This window comes from Papio anubis, chromosome X, assembly GCF_008728515.1.
Source record: "Papio anubis isolate 15944 chromosome X, Panubis1.0, whole genome shotgun sequence".
NCBI lineage: Eukaryota > Metazoa > Chordata > Mammalia > Primates > Cercopithecidae > Papio > Papio anubis.
The window spans coordinates 139,975,544-139,996,772 of record NC_044996.1 but is presented as its reverse complement, the minus strand read 5'-3'; the positions used below and the strand labels follow the sequence as shown (position 1 = coordinate 139,996,772).

At 40.4% G+C, this 21,229-nt stretch overlaps 1 protein-coding gene across 9 annotated transcripts in view; it reads left to right on the top strand.

The window, feature by feature from the left end:
* NLGN4X (neuroligin 4 X-linked) overlaps positions 1 to 21,229 on the top strand; it is a 347,312-nt gene that overhangs the window by 33,609 nt on the left and 292,474 nt on the right. Inside the window, exon 1 of one of the 9 annotated variants that reach the window (XM_031660614.1) lies at positions 791 to 1,490. The exons of the other annotated variants lie outside the window; for them this stretch is intronic. The gene's annotated coding sequence lies outside the window, so the exon portion shown is untranslated. Of the gene's footprint in view, positions 1 to 790; positions 1,491 to 21,229 lie in introns of those variants that run through there. 9 annotated transcript variants of the gene reach the window in all.

Here is a 21,229-nt window from a genome sequence, read left to right as displayed (position 1 = left end):
GTTACTTAACACATGGATATCAATTTTTTCCCAATGTAAAATAAGATGTCATAATAACTCCTGCCCTTGGCTGTAGAAGGGTCAGTGAAGATGAATGTAATTATGATTGTTGTTAAATATAAAGTCATTTTTACAAATACAGTTTCATCAACAATATTTATGATAACACCTATTAATAACAAAATGTGCTAGGTGTTATGAGAAATCAAAAACATAGTTAAAATATGATCTTGTCTTCCTGCAATTTAATAATGTGCTGGCTCATTAGCTGTGAAACCCAAAGGCCTTATCTACTTTGTATTAATATTTTTTCAAGCGTGGAAGTAAGCCCAGAAGGGTATTGAGTGATAGCTTCTCTTCTTCCCTTATCGTCTTTCCTATAGATGCAAAATCCTGAGTGTGAAAGGCCACGTAGTACTCTGTTAGGTATCTTGCAGGTGTTACTTATCAATGGTTCTTGCTTAAAAGTAAAATGAGAAGTGTCGCATGAGACTCATCCTATAAACAGAGCATTCTGGGTGAGATGGCAAGAAAAACTCCAAACAGTCCTGAGATGATAACTGATCCAGTGGAGATGATATATCTATTCAGTTGATGCAAACATAATTGCGGTTTATACCCTTGAATGTAAGGCAAAAACCGCAATTACGTTTGCACCAACCTAATATATACATATATCTTTTGGAGACAGGGTCTTGCTCTGTCGCCCAGGCTGGAGTGCAGTGGTGCGATCATAGCTCACTGCAGCCTCAACCTCTCAGGCTCAAGTGATCCTCCCATCTCAGCCTCCTGAGTCTGCTGAGACTATAGACACATGCCGCCACACCCAGCTGATTTTGTGATAAGTTTCCTTGCAGTAGAGTCAGTGGCAGTGTTGTTCTGACCTTCTGCCACAGCAAAACATCTCTGCAGGTTGAGGATTAGTTCTTGCAAATAAGTGATTTCTAAATTATTGATTGGTTCTTTTCACACATTTTGCAGATTTCTTTTATTAAACAAGTTATATCTAATAGAAAAATACACTGAGTTGATGATCCCCAACAAAACTTTAATGCCACCCAGATTAATGCCAACCAGATTATGAGTTGCCCATTGGAGGCCTCAAGGAGTCTTCATTGATTTTGTATTCTCAAATTGCATGTGTGTGCTAAAATGGTTGCATAGAGATTCCACGTGAAGCCATGCATGTGTGTAGGTGCTCCCACTAGACTAGTTCCTTGACTTATTAGGGAACAAGTGAAGAATTCCTTCATGTCATGACCAGCTAGTTCTTGTGACTACCCATAAGAAAGCTCATAAGGAATGTCACATTGGTTCTGAAACAACATCATCTCTTTTACTGATGGAGAGTGGTATGTTTTTCTTTTTTTGTTTTCTTTTTTCTTTGTTTTTTAAAAATAGGGAACAGTGTGCTGAGATGGAAAAAAAAAATCAAGTAGGTTTCCAGGGAGGCATTTTTAAAGGCACCATCTCAGAAGGACGAGGCAATGGTAAGTATCAGGAATAGTTACTGGCGAGTCCAGCATGGCAGTCAATGACTGTGTTCTGGACTGCACCGTTGGACTGGAGAACCACTGTGTGGCCAGGCTGTGGGCTCGGGCAGTTGTTCAAAACCCTGAACCTGGAGCTCAGACCAGAGGGCTGCCTGGGAGGCTCACTGTCATTCATTGTAACCCTAAAAACCTCATCTTTCCTTGAGCCTGAGTGTTCCTATCTGATCAGAGCTTAGATGCAAGATTGGGAAGGAAGGTGATGGAGGTGGGGTCTGCCTGGAGGACAGCCCAGGTGAGTCATGGCTGGGTGGGCTGTAGGTCCATTCTCACCGCCTGATTTTTCTAAGGGGAAACAGATCCACAAGGGAGGGGCAGTTCCAGATCATTGGCCACACTTATGGGAAACCTGTGCTGCTGTTACGCAGGCCCCTTCATTCTGTTTGCATGCTCTCCTTGTAACCCCTGGGCCTACCAGGACGCCAGGGTGTCTGTTGGAAGAGGCATCCAAGAAGGATCTTTAGGCTGCAGGATGGAAGCACACGCCACAGCATGAACTTAGGTAGATAGTTTATTCATTACCTTTTAATATCTTCCTCTTTCTTTGCTGTCAAACATGGGTAATAAAATACCTAACCTGTCACATTATAAGAAGTAATTGAGGCCAGGCACAGTGGCTCACGCCTGTAATCCCAACACGTTAGGAGGCTGAGGAGGGAGAATCACTTGGGTTCAGGAGTTCGAGACCAGCCTGGGCCACACAGTGAGACTTCATCTCTACAAAAAATTTAAAAATTAGCCAGACATGGTGATGCACACCTGTAGTCCCAGCTACTTGGGAGGCTGAGGTGGAAGGATCACTTGAACTCAGGAGTTTGAGACTGTAGTGAGCTGTGATTGCTCCACTGTACTCTAGCCTGGCCAACAAAGCGAGACCCTGTCTCAAAAAAAAAAAAAAAAAAAAATTGGGTAAAAACAATGTCTATGAAACGCTCAGTGCCTGGTGATGTCTAAGGAATGCCCAAACTTTCTAGATAAGGGGTAGGGGATGCACGGGATGAGAGTCCCATCGTACGAGCATGAATGGGAACTCATCACTATTGCTGAAAGTGCCTGATCCAGAATTAAAATACTTCAACAGAAAATTCAGAGGAAACTTTAGAATGCTGAAAAATGCCATATCAGTCAGTCTTACTGGTTAATTGGCTTTTCTGAAGTACACATACACTTCTTTTTTTTTTTTTTTTTTTTTTTAGATGGAGTCTCACTCTTTCATCCAGGCCATACTGCAGTGGCATAATTTCAGCTCACTGCAACCTCTGCCTCCCAGGTTCAAGTGATTCTCCTGCCTCAGCCTCCCAAGTAGCCTCCAAGTAGCTCCCAAGTGGCACCCACCACAACGCTCAGCTAGTTTTTGTATTTTTAGTAGGGACGAGGTTTTACCATGTTGGCCAGGCTGGTCTTGAACTCCTGACCTCAGGTGATCCGCCTTCTTTTGCCTCCCAAAGTGCTGAGATTACAGGTGTGAGCCACCATGCCCTGCCCACTCAGCTAATTTTTGTATTTTTGGTAGAGGCAGGGTTTCACCATGTTGACCAGGCTGGTCTCGAACTCCTGACCTCAAGTGATCCACCTGCTTTGGCCTCCAAAAGTGCTGGGATTACAGGCGTGAGCCACTGTGCCCAGCACACACTTCACTTTGGATCAAGCCCTTTAGAGCATCTGAGCTTCTTTTCTAGTCCCTTACTCCACCCAGGCAATCCCAAGCCTGGTGCCTTCCTACCTCCAGCCTTTGATTTATGCTATTCTGTCTGCCTGTGTTTAACATTTCCTTTCCCTCCTTACTGAAATTCTACCCATCCTGTGTTGCATGAGTTGATGAATAATTTTGAAAAAATAATTATTGGTAATCATTAACCTCTACTGACTTATTTCATTGATGCATTTTTTCAGCCTGGTTAAACCAAGTCTAGCAGTGCTTTCGGATTACTTTGGTGGTGAAAATTGTTTACTTAAAAAAAAAAAATTGAAACAAACAAAAGTAGAAAGCAGTGGTTTCTAGCTCATTTGGAGTGTCCAATGTGACATGCTTGGAAATTTAGGATTTTTAAATAATTGTCTGTTCCTCCTCATGGCCACAGTTTGGGGTACATCTCATAAAGTAGAAAAACACAAATGAAGGTCAGCTCTCTGACTCACTGTATGTAAACCTCTCAGAAATTCACCCTTGGCTGCACTGCTCACTAGAAGTCCATTTTCTTCTAGAGTAAACATTTGCAATGATCAAAAAGTCCATCTTGGGCCATCTGAATGACCCCCACATCTCATTTTACCCTTTTTGTTTGTAGCCCCTGCAGAGTAGGGGGTTCAAAATATCAGACAGGTGCTACTAGTACAGGCAGAGGGGACACTCAGACCATGAGATCTTTCTCACTGTCTGGACATTAGAAATAGAGCAGAGCCCAAGGAAAAGATATGGGTAGAATACTTTTGTGATATACAGCTGTGAGGCCATGTTAGTGGAGATACTTCACAATTGAAAATCTGGACCCTTCCCCACAAATTCAAATTTTAGAAAGGTTCATCTGATGCTTTCATACATTTCAAGTAAATAGCTGTGTCTTTTCATGGTTCAGCTGCAAATCTGAAGTCTTTACAATTTGATTGCTTAAATATTGGTTACTGACAAATTTTCTTATTAATTTGATGTTGTAGCTTCCAAACTTTTGTCAAAATTTAGACCACAAAGGCCATTTGAGTATCTCTTTAATGATTGCCAGATAATTTTCCTATCCATGGTTTTCTCTTTATAGAATAAAACTTCAGTATTTTTCCTTAATTCTAGAAGATTGTCAAGGTCATGTCCTTTATGGAACTCTTGTTTCCAAAGAAAGTTGATTTTTAAACATCTCTCCATATTTCCTGCCATAAACAAATACCAGCTTTTGTTTTTCAAAGATAATTTGTAATTTATAAAGAAAGATTAATACTGTCCCACCTCCCCCATTTGATCCTTAACATACAAATTGGAAGAAAATCATATTTGGAAAAATGATTGATCAGCTGTTTGCTATTTTTATCTAGTATAGATTTATTTGTCTTATCAAAGGTAAAACGAATAAAGGTACACATCATTTTTCATCAGCATATACAGCTAAATAATCAATAATGATACATTATGGTTGGCTCCTGAATCATTCAACTTTCTTCTTTTTTCCATTTTCTTTTTTTTCAACCTGGACGAGTCTTAAAAAATAATGAAGGCCTGAAGTCTGAGAAATATTTGTCTTCCCTCTCACACCTACAGCCTTTGGAACAGGAACCCAATGCAGTTTGGGTTGTAATCATTTCAGTAGCTGCAGTGCAAAGAACATTCAGTTTAATATAATCAGACTGTCCTAGTTCCAAGGAGAAGCAGTAGTAACAGGTCTGGCATCAGGCTCAGAGCTATAGACGACTCAAAGCTTATAATATGATAGACTCACTTTATGAAACCCAAAGGTAACATTATATAAAGTGCACAATCATGAGAAAGAAATGAGAACTTCTGAACCTAGGACTTTTTAAAATTGTTTTACCATATGCATTTAGGTTCAATCTACATTTGAAACCACTGGGCGTTATCAGTATGTCTCTGCAAGAGTCAGCTACCGCTTTTGCTTAATTGGTGGCTGCATTTTCTCTTAAGGGGGAATGCTTTGGAGTGCGTTTTCCTGATAATTTGGAGGGGTCTTTGCTGAATGGTGATCCCAGGTTGGAATTTCCTACATTGTACACCAAGAATCAGTTGGCTGGATGAAAAACAAGTGACAAAGGGTTTTTCCTTTCCCAGTATTCTCAAAATTCTCAGTAAGAACTGAAGGTATCATGACTCTTCAGTGACGTCGGTTGTACTTCAGGAGGGGTGCAGGATTTCATGGAAACACCCATAAGCCTGATAGTGAGGACATCTATGCTGTAATCCAGGTCTGCTGCTAATTAGTTGTTTGCAATTACTAGGTTTTTGGTATGTTTAAAGACTGCAGAGACATGCATTCATTCCTTTTCACTATGAAGAATGTGTGAATGTAAATTAAGAATCACAGCTAGCTCAGAAGTACAAATAATTCGTGAAGCTTATTTAATACTTGAAAATTTCAATTTAGGCCAGTTCATTCAATTTTTCTATATACAGTTGACTGAACACTTTCTGGTTTTGTAATCCCTGTTAAGAAGAATTCTTTGCAATGGATTTTCATGATAGTCTGGATAGTCTTAGTGATCTTATGTTAGAATTTATTTTATTGCCAGTATGACTTAGTCCAATTCAAAACTGATGATCACGAAAAATTCCTTTCATGGCATTCCTGAAAACATAATTTTTAAGTCAAGGGATGAAGGGGTGAACTAGGAAATTGGAAAGTCAGTATTATATGGAACTGAATTTGTGAGTATGTTGAAGATTCTGATGATCAGGGTAATTCTAGGGGCCTGTAAGTTCGAACATTGAGATTGTTGATACTAAGTTCTGAACATATATTACCCAAATGAATCTTACATTAAACATTTTGTGATTTCAAAGGACTTAGAGTAGTTATGCAAATCGGTGTGGTGCAGCAACTACAGTATAACCTTCAGATGTTAGGGAAATAAAAGGACAGTATTTGAATGTTATTACAAAGACACCTATGATTCTTGAAGGTGATTTCAAAGGCAGACAATGGGGTAAATTGTGATTGAAATACACGCTCAATCTCTATGATATGCTCCTTCCACTTAGAAAGTGGGATGAAAGCTCATCAATTGAAGAGTAATTGCTAAAAAAGATTTCTCCTCTATCTAGCTTTGGTGTATGTAGGAGTTAATCAGGGTATTTTGTCTGCTCGGAAATCAAAAGAGATGAACCGAGTTGTGCAGACATGGGGAAAATAAAATTTAATATTTAGCTTTTAAATTAGTACTCGATGGGCATTTAAAAAAGTGTACAATTATCAAAACTTCAATATCTAATCCTTTTATGTAAACTATAGTGGATACATGGAAATACCAGGAGATGGGTGCTGGTTCTTGTTAACTTTTCTTTCTCTGTTAGCCACAAGAGTGCCTGTCCCATAGCAGTAAACTAATAAATATTTGCTAAATTAAGAAGTGGGAAGGGCGTTGTAGGTTATTGATCAAATAGAAGTAAATATATTTTGTTGTTTATTCAAAAATTTCCCCGACTTAATTTTTTAAAAATGTAACCAAAACTCACCTGTGTTTCTTTGTTTTGCCTCGAGTAAAAGATTATTTTATGTCAATTAACTTTTCATGCTGAGGCAACAGTTTCCCAGTTTCCCCATTCTGCTAAACTAATTTCCTGATTCCTCTTTCACCAGGGACCATTCCCTCCAAAATCCTACAAGGTGGGTCCATGACATCTGCTAGAGAAAAAGAGGGACATGGTGGAGCGATAGGATTCCCGTGGGCACTGACATACTGGCCTCTGAGGGTAGAAAGACTAATGCTTAGTACAGGAAAGAAGGGAAAGAAGGCCTTGGCGAGGACTGTTTTAACTCAGCATTTTTCAGAAGCTCCTTCAGTGGAGACTTCGCCGGGAACCTTCGCCCACCTTCTTCTAATGGCATTTCCTGCCTGTGGGGCTCCACGCGGGACGTCACATCCGGCGATGCGTAGGGCATCGGGTGCGGAAATCTGTGCGTGCCTCCGGGCGCGTGCGTGTACGTGCGCGTGCGTGTACTGCGCGTGCGTGTACTGCGCGTGCGTGTACTGCGCGTGCGTGTACTGCGCGTGCGTGTACGTACGCGTGCGTGCAGTTACTGTGCGTTAGTACGTTGATTGATGTGTGAATATATTTTCTTCCTTTCAACGATGAACCGCTACAGAATGACTGAAGTCTTTCAGGGCTGAAAGTTATGTTAGTTTTAGCTTGAATACGCTCAAATACGTATTTAATGCAGCAAACCTTTGAAATAGTTCGGAAAGCCGTTCTTTTCCCCATTCTTATTTCTTTGGTTACTGGCTTTGAATAGCAAACATTATTTTTCTATACTAAGAAATTTGAAAAGAAATTTTTAAGCCTCTCTGACTAAAGAAGGTGGAGTTAGAGTTGATATTTCCTTTAAATTTGTAGAGAAAACAGATTTTCATATATTTTTATAGAGACAAGATACTGATGAAGGTGATATACAGTTAACTTATGATTTTTCTAAGATTTAATTAGATGGCAAATTTACAGTAATTATTAATATGTTAACTGCTTTTATTAAAAACCATCAATTCTGAATCCGCAATGACACAATCGGTGAGTAAGTTTTATGTCTTGTATCTGTATTTTTGCAGTGTTAAAATGTCAAGACGAAAACAAAGACTTTTAATATGATTTTTAAGGAACATTTTCATTAAGTGGTGGTTTCTGATGCATATATTTGTCCATATACTTTTGTATTAGGAATTCTATGAATGCACGCACTACAACTCTTAAACACAGAGCGGGTTTAAAGCCTGTCATCTGGGGTGTATGGATGAATGGGGCCTGGGAACACCCTTGAATTTTACATGTAAAATTTATGTGCACCAGGGAAAGATTCAGTGGCCTTCAACAACACAAGAAGCTGCAGCTGGCTCACATGGGTTTTCATTGGTGGCCTCTAGCTGCTCAAGTGATGGATTCTGGTTGCTGGTTGATCTCTCTTAGGGCTAAGGTTCATTATTGCACAGATTGATCTTGGAGAAACATCTTCACTGTTTTTTTCACACTCCAATCCATTTGTTTCATGATCTAGAAGAAGGGAACGCTTGATTAAGTACAAACAATTATTGCGATTTTTATTCCGCTTCACTAAACTTTTTAATGAAGTGCATTTTGTACAGTTAAAACTAGGGAGTTCCTGGATTCTATTTTTCGTGGGAATTTTTGAGAGAAGTAATTCTGACTCAGTATGCTTCCTTGGAGTGGATAATTAATATCAATGGGGAATGGAGTTGTTTTCTCTTTCTCTGGCATGTTGTTCTCTGCCACACCTGGCATGCTGTGGACCTGTAGTAAATATTAACTAAATATATTTTAGACACAGATGATTAAGGATCTTTTGCTGAAAAACGTTCTCTTAATATATCTTTTATACTTCCATTTCCACAGTGCCTGCTGAAAACATGATTTTCAATTGTGTTTCTAAGTCTTGGTCGATTTAAGTGTGACATGGGGTGATGGGGAAATAGCAGTTAGGACTAAAGCAAGGTAGAAGGTAACATGATCCATGTAAATTGTGGTCAGTGCAAAGGCCTGGAACAGTGGTCACTCTTTCCTGTCCATGAACTTTTGTGCTGTTCCTCTTTGTCTACAGTTTAAAATATAAATAAGGAAATGTCATGCTGCCAAGTATGTATCACAGTGCAGGCCACGTAGAAGATGCTTTATATGTGTTGGATGCAGGCCAGTGTTCTCAACTCAGCAGTTTCAGGGGAAGTGAAACAAGCCCTCGCTGGAAACCAGTAACCTTAAGGTCTAAGTCCTGGCTGAGCAGTCCAAATGGGTTCCCTAACCTTTTGCCCATCCCCTCAGGTGAGAAGAGCAGGCAGTGCCCCAGGGCAATGCTGGTTTTGTCCAGCTCTCAGAAGGCGCCGTTCTTTGCCTATGCTCTCCTGCGTATTGGTCCAAAGCCCACCAACTTCTTGAGTGGAGTTCCTTCACATTCTGTGGAAAACCTGTGGTGCTTTAACATTGGATAGGAAGACTAAGTTATTTTGGGTTCTGGGCTATGTTAGTCATGTTTTGGTAAAGGAAGCATTCTGTTTTCACCAGGGGATGAGTAGGTATCATTTTCCTTCTTGAGTTTGCAAACCTGGGTGGAGAAGAAAACCAGTGCGATGTCTTATGGATTTTTTTTTTTTAATAGGAAATAGCAACTTGGAAGCAATTGAATGTTGAGTATAAGAGACCCCCCCCCCCCGCATTTGTTCTGATCTCATATATATGCACAGAAAAATATAAGTTGTTTAGCATTGACTTATCTGTAATTAAGTCTTCTAAATGGACTACTGTTTTAGCTGCTGTATTTTCTTCTCGATTACTTGGAAAATTTAAACCTTCCTTGGGGAATGTTTAGTCTTTCACTTGTCCTTTTAATGGCAATTGATTGGATTGTTCAAATTATGCTGTTCTGGGAAGAAGTTATCCAATAAAATCTGGCACAGTAATAAGCAAATGGCATCAGGTAAACGAAAAGAACAGCACACTATGTCCAGTGATATGTGTCTTCACTAATTTCTTACCTTTCAAAAGTTGAAGATTCTAATCAAGGTAAACTGTAAAATGGAGTATTTGCCAGCTACAGATTTTAAAGTTCATAAAAGGTAGTTTTTTGATAGCGTTTATTACTACTATTTCCATTTAGTCTTTTATAATAATTAGTTAAAAATCTCAACTAATTTAATTCTTTTGATAAGATATCATGGGTTGTATTTTTTCAATGTTTAAGTCAGATACTTGCTTAAAAATCAGTTAATTAACTGAGAGTGAATAATTGTCACTTACTATTTTATATTTGAAATATTAGGTTATAGTTTAAACATTTTACTTAAAGTACAACTGGAATACTGGGCACATTTTGCTAACGCTCAGTGTTTTCAGATGTTTTTAAAATCATCACCATTTCTATGGTTAAGTCTTAGAACAACTCTCTGAAATAATGTGGCATTAACCATCTGAGAAAATAATTAAAAGAGATAAAATAGTAGCACATGAGTTGGGATTCCTTGACTATCCAACCAGAACATTACTGATTTTAGGAAACATTCTATTTAATCTAATTATCCTTCAAAGCAAGTGGACCTTTGATGTGATCTTCAACAGCAATGCCATCTTGTTTTTGTGTAGTTGAAGATCAGTTCATTGATCTTATGTCTCAGGAAGAAATTGCAGTATTTATTTATTTTTCTTTTTACTTTCTTTCCTTTTTTTTTTTTTTTTTTTTTTTTTTAGTCGGAGTTTTTTCTTTTCCCCCAGGCTGGGTTGCGTGGGCGGGTCTTGGCTTACTGTAAGCTCTGCCTCCCAGGTTCATGCATATTTCCTGCCACAGCCTCCCAAGTAGCTGGGACTACAGGCGCCCACCAACACGCCTGGCTAATTTTTGTATTTTTAGTAGAGACGGGGTTTCACCGTGTTAGCCAGGATGGTCTCGATCTCCTGATCTCATGATCTGCCCACCTCAGCCTCCCAAAGTGTTGGGATTACAGGCGTGAGCCACAACGCCCGTCCAGTATTTCTTTTCTTGGTGTTTAAAAGGTTAAACTGCTTTGGAAAGAAATTTCAAAATGATTTGGCTTTTCAAGGCTTAGAAAGCAAACTCCAGCTCTAATAGTATATGCTTTTTTTCTACAAATGTTTTCCTCTAGATGCTTATAGAGAATTGTTTCAATTGATTTCTTTCTGATGTCTTCTATATTTGGAAATGCAGTCGTTCACATCTAATGGACACTTTCTAGCAGCCGTGTTTCATCCCTGCTGTATACTTCTTAACTAGGATTCCAGAAGGATCAGTCACATTTGTTTTTCCTTATTTTCCACTCCTTCCCCAACATGTTCATGTTCTCAGCTGTAACACATAATCACAAACAATGGTTTGAAGAACACCCATTAATAAACATGGTTCTGGAGGCCACTTTCTGAAATGGACCTGGTGGAGCTACAATCGATGTGTCAGAATCTATCTCCTTGTCTTTTTCCCCCTTGGAGGCTACCCGCATTCCTTAGCTGTTGCGGCAGGCACATCTCCCTCTCTGACTCTGACCCTCCTGCCTCCCTCTTATAAGTGCCCTTGTCATGCCACTGGGCTCGCCCAGCTAACCCGGGACCATCTCTTCATCTCAGCATCCTTAACTTAATCACATCTGCAAAGTCCCTTTGCCGTGAAAGGTCACATATTCACAGACTCTGGGGATTAAGATGTGGACAGCTTTGGGGACAGTGCATTATTCAGCCTCAGGATGCTGTGATTGTATGATTGATGCATGTCAGGGGTCATCTCATCAGGCCTCTGCAACATCTTTCTGCCTCTTGACACCTTTCCTGGGATGCCTTCCTCAACGTCTTTGACAACACTCTTGTTTTCCTTTTTTCTCCCTGATGGCTGCTTTTCTCTTTGTTTTCCTTCTTCCCTTGTCTCTTTCCCTCCTCCTTGCTCCATCTCCCTTGGGAATCCGATTGTACATTGTATACTTGATGGAAGGTATGTTAGGAATATTATCAAGTGTGTGACCAAAGACTGATGGCCAGTGAAATGGTCTTGGGTGATTTGGCCCTAAGTTCCCTTTTCTATCCCAATTCATGACATCTGTCTACATACCCTGTGTCTCAGTCATGTTGAAGGACACAGAACCTTTTGATACCAGCAGTGTTCAGCCATAGACCCTCCGTGTCACTGTTATTGCTATCTTCCTCCCTTCCTGACTTTTCTCCCTGCAGTGGATGTCTTCATGATTCCGCATTCACCTGAAGGTCATTTCTCAAGGGAGCCTTCCATGACCTGCTCCCCCTCTATAATCATGTATCCAAAAGAGTACCTCCATTATAACCCTCTTTCCTCTCTTGTTAATTTAAATGTCTTACTTCTCTACCAGACTAAAAATTCCCCTGAATACAGGAAATATCTTACGTTATTGTAGTCACCACTCCATCTAATGCAGTGCCCCACTGCTATGGTTTGAATATCCCCTCCAAAACATATGTTGAAACTTAATTCTCAGTGTGGCAGTATCAAGAGGTGGGCCTTTAAGAGGTGATTGGATAAAGGATTAATGGATTAATGTGTAAAAGGATTAATTGGTTAAGAAGAAGAAGAGAGACCTGAGGTAGCCCTGAGCCCTCTGGCTATGTGATAACGTGGGCCACCTCAGGAATCAGCAGAGAGTACCTATTAGCAAGAACCTTCTCACCAGATGCAGCCTCTTGACCTTGGACTTCTCAGTCCCCAGAACTTTAAGAAATAAATTCCTTTTCTTTATAAATTACTCAGTTTCAGATGTTCTCTTATAAGCAGTGGGAAACAGGACTACTAAGACACACAGTCAAAAATTATTTATTAGATTAATGATATTACCATAAAATCATAGTAGTTAAATCTATGTTTAGAGATAGTTTCACTCCTTTTTAGTTTATCACTTTTAAATCTATGTATTCATGTTAGTTCCATGGTGTGAATGTCTGTGTGCATAGGTACAATTATAGTGTAATAGATTACTAAAGTAGTCATGAAACACTTGAGGGTTCTTTGTACCACCACTAAAATCTATTTACATCCATACACAACACTTGTCAAAAGAGGTAGAGAATTTCAGATGCCCTGAACTATCCTCATTCCCCACAGGCCTACCCTCATATTTCTGATAGCAGCTGATATACCAGGGAGACTGAAAATTAAGTTCCATCCTAAGCACAGAGACTTAGAGTTGCTGTCATTTAGAGTGAGAGAGAAGCAAGATACTGGTGCCTCCGAATGCAATATTGTTTTTCCCCAAAGAATGCTTTATCTTCACTTTACTTAAAGAAAAAAGCAGGGCAGGGCAGTGGAAATGAACTGATAACCTTGTCTGTGGATATAACTCTGCTCCAGGGAAGATACTAAAGGGTAATACTTTGAAAATAACATCAAGAAATGAAAGTTAACATAAAAAAAAAAAAGCACTGTCAGTACTTTAGGCTTTCCAAAGTCCTGTGGAGAGTGGCTTAACTGGAGTTTATGGCAACTCCCAGACATTTTTTTCTTAGTACAGTTCTGCCACTACTTTCTACGTTTATAAACAATGAACAGATGCATTCAGTGCTAGTTACCTAGAATCAACTCTCATACCCAGCATTACACTTGAACGTTGAATGTTGTATTAGTTTGTTCTTGCATTGCTATAAGAAAATACCTGAGGCTGGGTAATTTATAAAGGAAAGAGGTTTAATTGGTTCATGGTTCTGCAGGATGTACAGGAAGCATGGTGGCTTTTGCTTCTGTAGAGTCCTCAGGGAACTTAGAATCTTGGCAGAAGGTAAAGGGGGAGCGAGCTTTCTCACATGGCTGGAGCAGGAGGAAGAGAGAAAGAGGGGCAAGGTGCTGCACACTTTTAAACAAACAGATCTCGGCCGGGCGCGGTGGCTCAAGCCTGTAATCCCAGCACTTTGGGAGGCCGAGACGTGCGGATCACGAGGTCAGGAGATCGAGACCATCCTGGCTAACATGGTGAAACCCTGTCTCTACTAAAAAAAAATACAAAAAACAGCCGGGCGAGGTGGCGGGCGCCTGTAGTCCCAGCTACTCGGGAGGCTGAGGCAGGAGAATGGCGTGAACCCAGGGGGGCGGAGCTTGCAGTGAGCCGAGATCGCGCCACTGCACTCCAGCCTGGGGCACAGAGCAAGACCACGTCTCAAAAAAAAAAAAAACAAAACAAACAAACAAACAAAAAAAACAAACAGATCTCATGAGAACTCTTCACTATATGGTACCAAAGGGGCCGATGCTAAACCATTCATGAGAACTCCGTCCCCATCATCCAGTCTCCTCCCACCAGGCCCCACCTCCATCACTGGGAGTTACAGTTCAACATGAGATTTGGATAGGGACACATTTTCATCTTAATTTGTATTTTGGTATGGTTTCATAGGAAAGATTTAAGTTGGTGTTCTCTCACGTGGAAATTCACTTAGAGCTTTTACTTGCTTGTTACTTGTTTTAAATCCTTTCCAACTGAACTGATTTATTAAAGGCATCTGTTTAATTTTCTGTGGCAAAACATGGTAAATGTACTAAAAACTAGAAGAGATCTTACTGCCTTGATATTAGTTTATTACTTGTTTATTAGGTGCCCTGAAAAGATAACTTTAGCACCCACTGCTTGCTAACCATCCTTGTCTTCAGCATCATTAGAAGAAAAGAAGGAGTAAGGAAATGTGCTTATGAAAAAAACAGAAGCTATGGCATCCCACATCATAGCCACATTAAGTCATGAATAGGCCGCCTGCTTCTCTGTCTTCTTTTTGCCAGTGGGTTGCACCCTAGCTTTGGTGGTGTCCTTGTAACTTTACACTTGCCGTCTGGTCTTGAGAGAAGACCACTCTCTCTCTCTAGCGGCTGGACCTGAGAGATTGGGCTTCAGGTGGCAAATGGTCAGACTACTGAGAAAACTGAAAGCAGTGACAGCCATATAATATGGTGTGAACACCTTACGGATCAAACTGGGACAACATGGTTAGCACACACTCATCCATTTCTCAGACCAAGGCACCCCAGAAGCACACCATGAAATTCTGACATTTAGCTTTCCTCCTCTTAGGAATTCCATCAAAATTATATAAGTAGCACTATTCTAAATTTTAACCTACTATCATTTTAAAAAATGACTTATTACTCAAAGCCCCCACACTCATTGAAGCAGGTTGATATGGTAGAAAACGTAGAAAACTCTAGCCCTTTGCAACTGGAGTGATCTTGATGCTAACACAATGTGACCCAAAACTTTGTCCTTTCTTCTTGGCTATATGAATATTTTCTAACTTTTGTGAACAAAATATGCCTCATTTTCCTCATGATGGTGTTTCAAAATGAGTTGATGGGTGTTTTTCAGTTATTAGTGGATAGGAGCTCTCTTAGCTCAGTCCTTCGAAAGTTTGTGTTCGATGTTGTAGTTTTGTAAATTACCTCAATGTATGCATACACACATACTCCCCTACCTAAAAAGATCAATAATTCCTTCCTTCCTTCCTGCCTGCCTGCCTTTCTTTTTTTCAGGGTCTTGCTTTGTTGCTCAGGCTGGAGTGTAGTAGTACAATCACAGCTCACTGCAGCTTTGAGCTCCTGGGCTCAAGTAATCTTCCCATCTCACACCTCAGCCTCCCCTGGGACCACAGGCATGCACCACCACACCCAACTGATTTAAAATTTGTTTTTTTAAAGACACAGTCTTCCTATGTTGTTCAGGCTGGTCTCGAACTCCTGGACTCTAGTGATCCTCCCGTCTCGGGCTCCTTGGATTACAGGCATAAACCACCACGCCCAGCTACTTAGTATTTCTAGATTTTACTTTTAGCATAAGTCCATGAAAGAAGTGTATTTCTCATGCTTTGTTGAACTGTGCACATCATGATATTGAAGGATTTGCACGATGGCTATGATGGTGGTTGTCACTGCACTACAATGCTTTTTTTTGAAAACAAATTATGTATTCATTGTTCACTAGAATAGTCATACAGGCATTTGTTGCTTTAGAATTTGGAAACTTCTTTTTATATTCGTGGTTGTATTTCATTCTGCCAGCAGGTTAGGCAGATTCATCCTGTCCCACTTTCCAGTGGTAGAAACAGGTGTGAGGCAGTGAAGTAGTTGTTGGAAAATCACTGTGGTTTGCTTTCCAGGGGTTGTCTTGTCCACTGATTACTAAAGTATCATAACACATGGCGCCTTCCCACAAGGAGTTTAGAGTTTGAAAAGTCAATGTGTTAATGTACATAGGGGTGGGGGACCCACTTCCACTCAAAGCGAACATTGAGTCAGTTATCAGAGCTCAGTGGGTGAACACGGCAGCATTTAATTATCCTAAATTACTTTATATAATCTGTATATAGTAACTGCCTTTGTTATGATGCTACCTATCGTTTTTGGAGTCACAAGCTTCGACCTTTGTCTAACTAAAAGGTGGATATCTGCATTTTATATTAGGTGGTCTGGAAGCCATAGTAGTATTAGAGAGCACATAGGGAATGTTTTTGTCCATTTGGGCTGCTGTAAGGAAATACCTTAGACTGTGTAGCTTATAAACAACAGACATTTATTGCTCAATTCTGGAGGCTGGGAGTCCAAGATCAAGGTGCGGCAGATTCAGTGTCTGGTGAGGAACAACATCCTGGTTTGTAGGTGGTACCTTCTCCCTGTATCCTCACTTGGTAGAAGGGGTGAGGGAGCTGAGTTCCCTTTTATGAGGGCACTAATCCCATTCATGAGGCTCCAACATCATGAACTCATCGCCTCCCTAGGACCTCACCTCCTGATACCATCATCTTGGGGATCACAATTTCAACATAGGAATTTGGAGGGACACAAACATTCAGATCATAGCAGGGAGAGAGATGAGACTTGCCCAAATCCATGAAGCCATCTGGATTTTTTCAGTCTCAGTTCTACTTCCATGTTTTAATGTTGAGTTTTGAACTTTATTATTATTATTATTATTTATCCTGGTATTTTCAAAACTTTGTAGAGCTTTCATCATCAATATCAAACCTTTCACATTCAAAGGACATGATTATTTTGTGTGTGTAGTGTGTTGCTATTTGACAAATGAGTACAATTATAAATAAATGTTGACCGTCTTGATATAGGAGAAATAAATGCACGTGTCAAGATATACTATAATCAAAACAATGATGGGGCTGGGCGCAGTGGCTCATGCTTGTAATCCCAGCACTTTGGGATTACACCCGCTGAGGTGGGTGGATCACTTGAGGTCAGGAGTTCGAGACCACCCTGGCCAACATGGTGAAACCCCGTCTCTACTAAAAATATAAAAATTAGCCAGACATGGAGGTGCACTCCTGTAATTCCGGCTACTTGGGAGGCTGAGGCAGGAGAATCACTTGAGTCCAGGAGGCAGAGGTTGCAGTGAGTCAAGATGGTGTCACTGCACTCTAGCCTGGGCAACAGAGCGAGACTGTATCTTAACAAAACAATCAAACAAAAAGCAATGATGGATAGAATAGGATATTATTTAAATGAAAACTGTAAGGGGAGTTGTATGCTCTCAAATATCATTATGCACAGTCTAATATTTTCCCTTTTGTCACTGTACCTGTTAATTTGCTTCCTTAATTCAGAGTTATGTCTTTGGTTATTAGTTATAATATAGGCTGACAATTATGTAGCGTTTCTTCTGTGCTAGGACCTGTTCCAAGTACTTTTTATATTAACTCATTGGTCTCAACCACTCTACCTGATAGTTACCATTAGTATTAGTTTCCTATCTGTGCTGCAGTAACAAGTTACTGCAGACTTAGTGGCTGTATCCGGCTCTAGAGTTCAGAAGTCCAAAATGAGCCTGAGGAGGCGAAAATCAAGGTATCATCAGGACTCCATTCTTTTTGGAGGCTCAGAAGACAAAAATTTGTCTTCTTGAGGAGAGGACAAATTTCCCTGCCTTTTCCAGATTCTAGAGACTTCCTACTTTCCTCGGCTCATAAGTTCCTTTCTGCACCTTCAGTACCAGTAGATCGAGTCCTTCTCGTTCTGTCATCTTTCTGGTTCTTCCTCTTTTCTTTTTCCCTTTTCTGCTTATAAGGATCCTTGTGATTCTGCAGACCCACTGGATAACCTGGAATCATCTCCCAATTTCGAGGTCTGCTGACTGGGAACCTTAATTCCACCTGCCTCCTTCATTTGAATCCCTTTTCCATGTAAGGTCACACAAAGTCACAAGTTCTGGTATTAACACATGGGCATCGCGGGGTTGGGGGGGGGACCATTATTCTGCAGACCACACAGTTGTTATCTTCATTTTGCAGCCAATAAAGACAAATAGAGTTAAATTACTTACTCAGGGTTGTTGGGCTGCTAAGTGGTAGAGCCAGTTGAAATTAGGAGCTTACACAGGGAAGCTAGGCAGTGTTGTGGTCCAGGGCCTTGGCTCCCTAAAGGTTCAATGAAAAATCATGGAGACAAACAGTGACTTTTTACTGTCCACTCAACTGGATTGCACAGAGGGAGAGAGAGACCAGGAACCTGGCTGGCTGGTGAGAAATTCTTACTCTTTTGCAAGCAGCATGGGTTCCTGGGTTCTCTGCACTGTGGCTTCCAAAAGAGCAGAGCGGCTTTGGTGACCCTGCTCTCTGTGTCATAACTGTAGGGGCCAAGGCTCTTTACCCCCTAAAATGTTACTGAAAAATCACTGACTAGTCAGACTGATTAACAGGAGAAATGACATACAAACGTATTTGATGCAGATGCACAGGAGCCTTCGGAATGAAGATCCACCCTCCCAATGAGGTCCAGAAGCTTATACACCATCCTGAGGTTACAGAAAGAGTGTGGGCTTGGATCCCGGTAAAACAGGTGATGGGAGGGGGAGGAGAGGAATTCTGTTGAGGAGATTATTAGAACAGAGATTAACTTGTAAATAGTTCTCTTTGAAAATTAAATGATCCTTGGAGACACCCTCGAAAACTGTCTGCTCAGGTGTGGTCTTATCTTGTTTTTGTTTTTTTTTTCTGCAATAGATAATGATATAACAGGAAGGGGTTGAAAAACAATTATTCTCCTTGTGGGAGTCTGTGTCTCAGGCAAATAAAGAAACTTTAGCTTCTTTGGGAGATGGGCAGTGGGGAAGTCCAAGTCAGACAGACCTTGGACTTCTTTCTTCAGCTCAGCCTGTCAAAATGCCATATTTTGGGGTATTGGTTTCTGAGCCTCAGCAGGAGTCATGCATGCAGCTTTCCAGGATTCGGGGCTGGGCCATGGTAGGGCAGATTTTCCCCTGAGATCCTTGTGCATCCAAAATCAAGGTGCCTGTTCGCCTTCAACCTGAAGGAACTGACACAAGGCAATGAGTAGGAAATTAGGGGTAAAAATAATGAAACGGATATGTATATTAAACAACATTTCTCCAAAATACTAAGGTAGTCTGAAGAATTTAGAGTCAGATTTTTTCTGCAAAGAGCAGGCTCCAACTTCCTCAAAATCTAAATTTGTAGGTTTCTCTCCCCAATCCCCCACCCCACCCTGACCCTTGGTGATAATGACGTTTTACCTAAGTTGTCAGAAGAAAGAGACCTGGGATGATTATCCAAACTCAAGACATTTAGGGCATAGTTTGCTCAAGATTCATCAGGAAGTCTTCCAACCATGCTGCAAACACTTTATCTCATCAGGTCTTCACAAATGAGTTTATTGATTCCATAAACTTGTAAATCATATTTCCACAGACAATGGGAACTCTCTCAGTTATGACTTTTGTCTTGAAGACTGTAACTTTTATTTAAAATATTGTTTTGCGGATGCATTTTCTGAACTGAATTAAATTAAGAAGGGACAGATTTAGAGTCAGCAACCATTTCGTTTTATTAATGCTGCCAAATATTTTTAAAAGAGTGCTAAGAGGCACAAGAAAATTTAAACCTTAATTAACATTGAGGGGTTTTATTGTTTAGTGTTTTCAGCCCCACTGCCTAGAATACCATAATACTAGAAAGAGACTTAATATCCTGGTCATGAAGAGCGCAGGGTTTAGGGAAAAAATACGTGCACATACGTGTCTGTATATTTATACACACACACAGACACACACACGTATATATATATACACGCGCGCACACCCACACACAGACACAGACGATCAGTGACTTATTGTGATGGTTCAACTAATGATTTTTCAACTTTATGATGGTGTGAAGGCAATACACATTGTAGATGAAAAAAGTCAAACTCTGTACAATATTTAAAGAGGTTTATTCTGAGGTAAATACAAGTGACCAAGGGTTGTGACACAGCCCCAAGAGATCCTGAGAACATGTGCCCAAGGGGATTGAGCATGATTTTATACATTTTGGAGGGGACAGAAGTTACGGGCAGACATTCATCAATACGTCCAAGGTGTCCAGTGGTTTGGTCCAGGAAGGTGGAAGAACTCGAAGCAGGGACTTCTAGGTTATGGGTGGATTCAAAGGTTTTCTAATTGGCAATTGGTCGAAAGAGTTAAGTTATCTAAAGATGTGGAATCAATAGAAAGGAGTGTCTGGGTTAAGAAAAGGGGTTGTAGCGACCAAGGTCTTATGCAGATAAAGTCTCATAGTTGGCTATCCTTAGAAGCAATAGATGGCAAAAGTTTTCCATTCAGACCCTTGAAAGATGCTAGATGCTCAGCTAATCGCATCAACATCAGCAAAAGACCAGTCAAGGGAAGGGGATTCTCTACAGAATGTAGATTTTCCTTGTAAGAGACAGCTTTGCGGGGCCATTTCAAAATATATCAAAGAAGTATATTTTGTGGTAAAATGCTTTGATTTCTTTTAGAGCCTGTTGTCTACCATGTGAGGCGATACCAGAGTCAGGTTGGAATTTGATATATTTTTTTTGCCACCAAGAGTCTGTTTGGTTAGTCTTATTATCTCTGTTTTAATGTTAATGCTGGTCAACTGTGCCTGAGTTTCAAAGGGAGGAGGGTACAATGAGGTATGTCCAATCCCCACATCCCCTCATGGCCTGAACTGGTTTTTCAGGTTTACTTTGGAATGCCCTTGGCAGAGAGGGATTCCATTCAGTGAATTGGGGCCTTAGGGTTTTAATTTTGGTTTATAGCATTCACTAGAAATCCTCCTTCCAGTACCCATACAGTCATTCTAGTTTTCACTTTTAGTACAGGATTCAATAAGTTACATGAGATACTCAGTACTTTATTATAAATTAGGCTTTGTGTTGGATGCTTTTACCCAACTGTAGGCTAAAGTAAGTGTCCTGAGCACATTTGGAGTACACTAGGCTAGCTTTGCTGCTTGGTATGTTAGGTGTATGCAGTGCATTTTTGTCTTATGATATTGTCAACATATCATGGGTTTTTCAGACATAACCACCATTGCCATTCCAGGAACATGTGTATGTATGTATGTATGTATGTGTGTGTTTGTGTGTGTGTTTGTGTGTGTATATTATGTGTGTGTGTATGTGTGTGTGTGTGTGTGTGTGTGTGTGTGTGTGTGTGTGTGTATGTGTGTGTATGTGTGTGTGTTTGTGTGTGTG